The sequence below is a fragment of the Augochlora pura genome, chromosome 6 (assembly GCF_028453695.1).
Source record: "Augochlora pura isolate Apur16 chromosome 6, APUR_v2.2.1, whole genome shotgun sequence".
Taxonomy (NCBI): domain Eukaryota; kingdom Metazoa; phylum Arthropoda; class Insecta; order Hymenoptera; family Halictidae; genus Augochlora; species Augochlora pura.
Window position 1 is genome coordinate 6189599 of NC_135777.1, and position 9570 is coordinate 6199168.

Consider the following 9570-nt stretch of genomic DNA (forward strand, 5'->3'; position numbering starts at 1 on the left):
GCTGCCGCGAGGTACGTAGGTCTTAGAGAGCGAGTTTCCAGAGCAGTGATTAGCGAAGTTGTTTTTAAAAACGAAACCTTCGACAACGTGACGAACGTAGAAACAATTGTCGCTCGCGGGGAAGGTGTCGCCAGGAAGTCGTGTAAATTGTGCGCGTACGCGAACGAGTTTTCGTAGTCGGTGCGCGGCCGGCCGGCTGGTTTGTTTCGCGTGTCACGTTGTGCTGTCATTTTTCGGTAGTTGTTAAACGGTGTTTGAACAAGATCAACCAGGACACGTGCCGTGGCTGCCATCAACGAATGTGCACTGGTAAGTACTTTTCGTTTGCCGTACTTCCGATCTGTTCCGTCGCGCACAACACACCCGTCGGACCACGGCGTGCATACGCAGAAAACTAAAGCTCGCGAGATGGGCTCTCTCACCGTATCGATGTTGGTGTGTGCAATACACATTTGTTTCCCCAATGTCGACCGTTTAATTCTTCGAATTAGGCCCCCGTTAAACGCGCTGTTTTCGTCCTCGGTTCGTTTCAGTTCTCGATCGTACGCGTTCCTCGACACAGTCGCCTGTTGAGTCGCGTGTCGTCGATTGTTTGTTTATGTGTCGGCCATTAGTCGCGATCGGACGTGAAAGAGTCTGTTGATCGAACGTCGCGCTCGTTTTTCGCTTAAGGTCATCCGATCTGTCTTTTATTTTTTTCTCCGTGCTCGTTGTTCCCACAAATATTCGGCTAGCCATTTTACCGTCGATTCGCTGAATTTTGAATGACCGTCGGCTGCCTGGTGAAGCACCGCTACTCCCGCGGACATCTTTTGTCATCCACTTCCGGTTCGGCCGCCAACGGGATAATGAAACGCTTTTCTCGCTTAACAGGGTTAGGATGCTATTTCTGTGAAAATTGCCGGGGATTATTACTCGTGTAATTACAGCGCGAATTTTTACTGAATTTCTGTGTCCACGGGAACCAGGCTCTCGGGGACCCTCTCCGCCACTTAGCTTCCGCTAGGTCGAAATTAGGCGTCTCGAACAGGAAAAGGAGAAAACGTCGTACAATTCTCTCGCAATTGCACAGCGTGTCCCGGCTACCTCGCCCTTTCTTTCCTGGAACTATTCGCATGGTGTCCGCGTTCCGATCGAGTTTTATCGTCGCTCGTAAAACCGAACGACCTCTCGCACGCGGAAAAGACTCGGTCGCCGGGCGCGTGTTGCTTAACAATGAAACAGTTTTAACCCTTCGAGGATAATAGTCGGGAGGGGGCTCGAAATAGATCAACGGAACCACCGACCATCGTGGAAATAATTTGCGCGGATTATTACGGATCGTGTAACTGGTTCGGTGACGCACAGTTGCCAGCGTACATTCTTGACATTTTTGTATTTATGTGTATATCGCAATGTTACGGCGCCGTCGGCGAGCGAAGCGACGGCGACCCATAAGCGGCGAGAACGTTACTGTACGGAAACGAAAGGGTACACACGCGGGGCGATCGTAATTTTTGCCTCGTCGACCGTGTTCGACTGTTTACCGGTCTCCATCGAGTTATTTCGAACTGCGCGTTTCGAAGAAAAGACGAACGGCGTAGAGGGCATTGCTATTGGCGAGTCGCGTGTTCCTGCTAATTTGTGTACACAGTGCGCCGTGTAATATCGGTAAACAGAGACCCGGCGGTGTCGTATCAGCGGTGACGCGTGACAATGGAATAACAAAGGAAGTAGGCTGCACCCGATACAAATTCACCGACAAAAACGGCAAACGAAATCTGTTCCGAAAATTAGAAGAATCGCGTGATTCGTACAGTCTTCAGGTTCGCCCGTTTCTGCACGCGTTCGCAAGAAAAATCGCGGTCAGCAACTGGAACATCCTATATACCCCGTCGCACAGTGCCTCTCCCACCCTTTCCCCCCGTACCCCCCGCTCTCGCGACTCTCCTAACTCGCTTTCCTGGCGACGTCTCCGGCATTGAAGACGAACAATGCCGGATTTTAATATGACGCATCCGCAGACGCGTTTCCATGACTAGCGACGGCTTTCATTTACTGCTGCTCGAACACTGTTTCCATGTTAGTACTTGAAGATCTCCACGGACAATCATAGTCGCCGGGGGTGGGCGGAGAGGATCCGGCGGGGGATAGAGAGAGGACGAAAGGCTTCGGCGAGCCCCGTTGCACGGTTTGCAATTTTAATGTCGGCATTACAAGAGACCGGTCCTCCCCTTCCGGCCAGCGAAAGCGCTGAATTTACATTTCCGCTTTCGCGGGGAATTGCAAGCGCGCGCCGATGTCGCTTATTAAAAATTCTATGTAGAAAGCCATCGACCTTCCTCACCGCCGCCGTTCCTTGGATTTCCCGGCTTTGTCTCGGCCTATCGCTGGCTCCTCGACCGAGTGCCTTCGAGACTCGACACCTCCTGGCTAACTAGCCACGGCGCTGATCCTTGAACCAATCGACGCGACGTCTCCTTATTACTACCACCCTCCTCCCGCGAGCCGAGATACTTTTGAGACGACTTGACCAAGAGTTGCATCGAAATAACTGTATCGAACGCGGTTGCACCGGGCGACACGTTTCGAACGATTAAGTATTAGTTTCGTAATGAGTACTAATACTCGTACTAATGATAACTAATCATGTATTAATTCCATTGTATTAGGTCCATAATAAGTATTAATTCCACCATAACTCTTTTCCGCGCCGCGCTGTGTATAATTTCTATACATAAATTATACTAAAAGATTCTCTTTGTTTCAGTTCATATTTTTCACGATAAATCAACCTTAAACAGCAAATGTCGTCTATTCATTTCACACATGAAAAGAAAGAAACTCATGGGACGCTCTAATATCTTCAAAACTTTGCGGACACTAAAAATGTGTTTCAAATAACTTGTTAGTAAGATTCTTACGAGTCAATGTGTGACGCGAAAGTCGATTTACTGTACTTTTTAGGCAGAATCGTAGCCTTTGTCACGTCTCAAACGTAGAAAACGTAGAAAATGTTTTTAGCACAAAGAAATAGCCGGTACACTTGTCGCAACTGAGATACCGTGCTCTCTCGGATGTTTGTAAACAAACAGTAACGTCTCTGCAGTGTAATACGAGCCAGAAGCAACGTATCCGTAACAGTTGCAGCACGAATAGGACACGAATAGACTGCCGATTTGTCGTGCTTCTAAGAAATACGAATCTAACAGAAAATACCGTAGGAACTCGAGGACTTCGTCGCGTCGTTTTTAATTCGCTAAAAATTGTGGAAGAGAGATAGAAATTTATATCTGGCTCGTGTTCGTTGCAATCGATGCGGTCTGCTCTCGCAACTGTTTTAATCCTTTGTACTCGAAGCCATATGTTAACCATACATATAGTATCTCGATTTAGTAAAATAAATAAAATAATTTTAAAACTGGATGGAACAATTTTGTGCCATAGAGTCGCCTACTCGAGTGCAAACGACTGAAAAGCGAAACCGACATTTGAACAATTTTCAACCCGTTTCGAAACCGTTACAAATTCGACATAGTAATAATAATCGTAATAATAATGTGGCGCAATTTGCGGCTGGATTTTGATAGGAGGTGTCAATGTTAAGTGTAGCCCGGCTTAGTTCCGTCTAGAGCCCAGCAGCTCGCGCCTACTTAGGGTGCTCTCCCAGGCAGGTCACAGCGAAGATCGTGTAGCTTAATCCCGATCCACGTGGTCTATCTAGCGAGCTCTCGTCGCAGAAAAATTCTCGAGAGAGCCATTGTCCAGATTCTCCGGCAGATACGTCCATAACTGCACGTGTCAAGCGGTAGGAGCACGTAGGCGAGGTTTCAGGAACGGTGTCTTCCATCTGCGGGGTCACTCTAATTACCGACGGCTCCTTGCCCCGTGGCTCTCCTTTTGTTTTCTTTTCACCAGTGCCACCGGCTGGACGATGCAAGGCGCGGCTGAAATTACACGCCATCAAATTGCGCTTTAGGTATGCGAGACGCGGGGTCACGTTCCCTGATAGGCCGTTATCGCTTTAGCTCGAGCATACCTTCGATTCTCTCGTTTTTCTTTTTTTCAAATGGAGACACGGTATTGTCTTTTCACAATTCACGGGTCGATGGTTTATTGCTTCGGGGGGCATTATTATTAGTTGTCGGTGGACTCGTGTTAATTTCGTTACGTATATGAAATTCAGTCTAGTAATTTCATTGCTGAATATGCTAACTAACGAGTCGGATTGATATCAACACACCGTGTAACACACCCATAATTTCTGTATTTAATTTTATGTTAAACATGCGTAGAACTAAATTCTGTTTATTGAATATCATTGTTGCTTATTAGAGGTATAGAAACCCCTTTAGTTCTCCAAATATTTAATATTTGGTACCTAATTTCATACGCGTAGCATATGGGTAGAACTAATGGGGCTTCTGCTGTGTTGCATAAATATAATTATTTATTAACGAGGATGGACAGTGCTCTTTAGGTGTTACGTAAAATTAGGTAAAAAAGACAGAGTATTAAATGGCATATTATTATCATTATCATTAGTATTATCAATGCATTATCGTGTATTTCAGTGCATAGTCGAGTAACTTTAAAATAACAGTTTAGAATATTTTCAAGAAGCTTTTCCTTCGCATGTTCATCTTTTATCACTTTGACGTATATATGGAGATGCAACAGGAAATAATTCTATTTCAATTGCCTATTAATTGACCACTTCTCCATCCGTAATATTAATTCACTAGCATCGTAATACCGTAGCTAATGTGACTCAATTACACGGTATTTTGTAATTTCCCTTCTCTCGAATTCCATCGTAATTTAATCGAACGAAGCTCCGAACTTACCAATTACAACGCGATCGAATCGTTTTTTGCCCGAAATTAAAAATTTGCGCGAACGACCGAAGAAAGATTCGCGCTGCCGCGTTTTTTCGAGGTATATTCCATGGAAGTCCGAGGTCCGCTTTTGCATCTTGCGAAAGTGTCCCCGACCGCTTCAGGGGATGGCGTCTCCCCCGCCGCGAGTTGTCGAACTATGCTCGGTAGCTCTGTTCCTCGTCCGAGGAGCGGCCACGGCTTTAAACGATCGTTGCGGTTAGTTCGATAACGATCGTTCGAACTCCTCTCGTTACGTTTATAGTTGGCCGGTATCAGGTATTCCTTGTTTATTTGACACGCGGCCCGCATTACGACCCGGCCATCGATATCCGTATGAACGTACAAATGGCGGGGCTGTTACGCACACACGTGCCCCCCGCCGCCGCCACTCGTACGCGCTCTCGTGTCGGCCTCCGGAGCACGGCAACGCCCGGATAACACCACTTTTACCCTGTTTGTGCTCGTCGCGGGATAAAACACTGGAGATCCTCTGGCACACCTCCTACGGACTAAACTGCCACGATAGAGCCCTCCCTCCCCCCCTGCGTCAAGGAGGATTCCACGTCTTAAGCGACAAAGGGATGCTCCGAGGAGAAATTCAATCTTGGAAAATCGCAGGTATCTGCTCCGTGGGTGCTCGTTTAAACGACGACGGTCCATGGGCGAGAAAGCACCGAAAAACGGTGGAAAAATATTTTCTGGACGAGATCACGTGTTGGGTGATTAATTGAATGCCTTGGAAGGCTGCGAGTCTCTGTCAGGACCCAGGAAGATACCCTTGGCTATTTTTGGACCTGCATTAATATATGACTTCTTTATTAAAATCACGTATCATTATGCATCTAAAGGATAAATAGGGTGATAAAATAAATTGTGCAGAATTTAAATACACTCCAGTTATTCCCGTCAGAGATTATAATTTTATATTTAACTCAATTTGAAGTAGACATCTACGGCATCGTGAAGTGAATAACAACGACTAAAATTGAACAGGAATTATATCACATTGTAATCGAAATGTTCAGTTAAGTTCTACAATGTTCGTCCAAAAATATTTATGAGTTTTCATCGTTCTTCGACGTCCGATAGCGTTCTCGCTGGTCGTTAAACGGACACGCGGTGGTTTTTCGATTCATCCGTCCAATCTCAGTTTCCGTGGTATACCGAGACTCTTAATCGTTCGTCCGGGCCGGAAAAAAAGTCGCAAAGTCACGGGAAACCATCTGTCGTGTCCTGATGGTTCTCGAAGGAAGCCAGCCCGCGAGGACGGAAGAAAGAAAGGAAGGAAGGAAGGAAGGAAAGGAGCGGCGCGCAAGACAAGCAATTTAATCCAACATTCTCGTTTACTGGCAGTCATCGGACATGCCGCACCGTTGCTTTCTTCGTCGCCGCGTAGCATCCGCGCGCGTCCCTGGGAAATGGATGGGCGAGCAGGAGGATGGGTAGATGATGGACGCGAGCGCGCGCGCGCGCGCCCCCCAAGAATTGACCGCGTTGGCTTCGAGCTTTAATTTAAGTGGATTAACGCCGACGTCCTGCGAGCCTTCGCGCAACTTCCGCCCAGGAAATTTCGAAGTCCTACGGAGTGGACATAGTTTATAAGGTGTTCATCGTAACTCGGTAAATCTTGTAGCCGACCAAAGTGCCCTAACCCGCGCTATAATCGATCGCTCCGTCGACGACTGAATTAAATTCGAAAGTCTCCCGGAGCTACCCTTCTCGTTGCACACGCGAGACCATTCTTTCGGATCGTTCGATTTTACGAACCTTCTTACGAGCGCGGATTCGCCGCAATGATAAAAATCGAAGCGTGTATTAACACAAAAATTAACAGGACCGTCAACAAGATTGGTTTATGATTTGTTCTGTAATAATTCTTGATGCTATGGAAATGTTTCGAGGCAAATTTATTTATTCTTCTAATAATTTTATTCGCAATCGAAAGTAAATATAGATATAATATTAATTAATTAATATAATATAATATAAAATTAATAACTTCTTCTCAAAAGTATCATTTTGTAATATTAGAAAGTTCGCATTCGTTTCAACGAGCTCCTTATACAATAGGGGTGAGTAATTCCTCGAGTGTTCATAGACGAATGTGAAATTATTCTTCTAACATTTTTCTAAATTATCGTTTCATTTCAAAAGTAATCATTCTGTAATATTACGTGGTTCAACAAGCCCCTGAAACGATCGTGACGAGGGATTCACAAGCCCGCGAAATTTGCCCTAGAAACATCGACACTCGGGGGTGCAAGAATCGGGAAGAAAAGTACCGATCGCGGATCGCGTCGATCCTCGGCAATCGTTTCCGAAGGTTCGTCGCGGTGGGGGGATTGCGACAGGGTAGAGAAACGCGTCCTTTTTCGTTGCAAGCTCGCAAGCAAGAGTCCCCCCCCCCCCCCCCCCCCCCCGGCAACGCGCGCGGGATGGCTCGTGGATATCCGTTTGACGAGAAACGGCGTCCGGCCGAGCGATCAAAGCTTCCAGAAGCCCGACAAGCCTCGATGACGTCGATCGCTTCGGTTTTCCGTCGTCGCAGGCTCCGATGAGCAAGCTTTTTTCATCCCGGCCTGCACAGGCTCGGCCCCGCAAAAGCTCGACTTCTCCCTTTGCCCCGGCGAGCGATGGCGGCGGTGAGAGCCCAGCCCTCCTCGCGCGGATAAAATTAGATCGTTCCAACGATCTATCTCGTCGCGCGCGGCATTTTTTCGAGCTCTAGCACGATTAGTCGGGTTCGATTCGCGATTCACGACCTCGTTTCATCTTGCAAGGGTCCCGGCAGCCGGATCCGGGGGTTGAACCGCCCCGCGGAGCAGTCTTTCAAATCGAGAGCACGAGAGCCGCGTCTGCTTCATGGTTTTTGGATAGCTAGATCGGTTAAATGTACATTTTATTTTACTTAATTTAATTGAAGGTTGTATATCTTTTAATTACGAGATTTATAAACGCGCTTCCATCGGGAATCATCGAGTTACAATATCGTAATAGACTCAATGCGAAATTCCAAACTCCAATGAATTATTGAGTTTAAATATTGCTAAATATATTTCTTTACTCGGTCGTACGTTGTTATAAACATTGAGAGAAACTCGAATAAATTCTATCTTATAATTCTTACTCAGAATGTCTGCATTAATAAGAACAATAGCCTTCTTAAGTAAATCAATAATGATGTCTTATTGCTGTTAGTATGCCTCTCCGCGAAAATTCGCACACTCGACGCACTATAGAAGTATAAAGAGACCTAGAGGGAACCTAGAGAACACCTAAAGGGAAGTATAAAGAGAAAGAGAGAGGGGGAGAGAGAGAGAGAGTGCCCTCGTACGCGGGAATTCCTTTTAAATTTCAAGGCGTGCTCGTCCTTATCCCGGGAAACATAACTCCGTCCGAGGATACAATGAGCGGCGGGCATCGTGGAATGTAATTAAGCCGGAGTTACCGACGGAACAGGACTGATGTCAAATTATGGGGTAGCCCGGCGCACTTCCACCGCCACCCCCCGGTCCTCGTCTCGGTTCGTCATACCGATTTATTTCCTGCCAACCAATAGTTTCCGCCATTTTGCGGCCCGCGTTCCATCCTTTCCCGTGTAATATCCATCCGGGACCGACTTACGCCGCTCCGGGAAATTATAGTTCGCGGTCGAAATTCAATTTTTCAACACTCGCACGGTTCCCAGCGACGTTCAACCCGCATTGTTCTTTCGCGGACTTGCAATCCAGATTTTCTGCTCCTGTATTGTTTAACCACCTCCTTGTTAACCCTTTGCGGTCGAAGGCACCGCTAAAAATTATCATGCCACGTTTTAAAATAATTTTTATCAAATTTACTTATACTGAAAACATTGTTAAGAACCGTTAACTGTAACAAGCGTTATAAAATTCAATTTTATGGCGTATAAATATTTCCAGGTTATACAAAATGGGAACACTGTAAGTCTGAACAAATATTACGGATTTACATATATTTTGACTCCGAATGCAAAGGGTTAATCTAAGCCAGAATCAGATTCTATTCCCTTGTCACTAATATTTAATATATATTTAATACAGCATCTTTTAGCTCGCGTGAAAAGAATATTTGATTTTTAATAATTTAGATTCGAAATAGACTTTATAAAACTGTTTAAGGATGTTGGAGGATGTCTGTCTCGATTTTTGATTCCAGTTCTATGTTCTCAAATTTCAAAGCATCGTTGAAACGATCGAAGCCTCGGGTTTCCTTCGAATTTCCCTCGAGTCGTCCTTGAACGTACGAGGACGATCTCTCGTCGCGGATGATAATTCTTCGCGCGGTACGAGAAAATTCTTGGCAGTGTAGGCAGTTGCCTATTCAAGGCCGCGGCATGGTTGTGCAATGTAGATTGCCTCGCGAGCGCGCGGCTCAGACGAATCTGTTACGAATCGCGAAACACGGAAACCATATTATAACCGGTCGAGCAATCGATAATGTCGTTGGTCGGACGTTTATTTCTCGGGCGAAACGAGCAGCGTCCTTTCTCGTTAGCCAAGCATCGTCCCATCGTTCCCGATCGAAAACGCGTCTGTGAAACTATTTCGGCCTTGACCTTTTTCCACGGAGGCATGAAGCGGCCGAGGGTTGCAAACGTTCGCCGGTCTCATTTATTTAAAACATTGCGGTGGCGTGCAGTCCGCGAGACGTCAATCTCGTTTCACCGGAGTATTCTAATCTGAGACGCGGT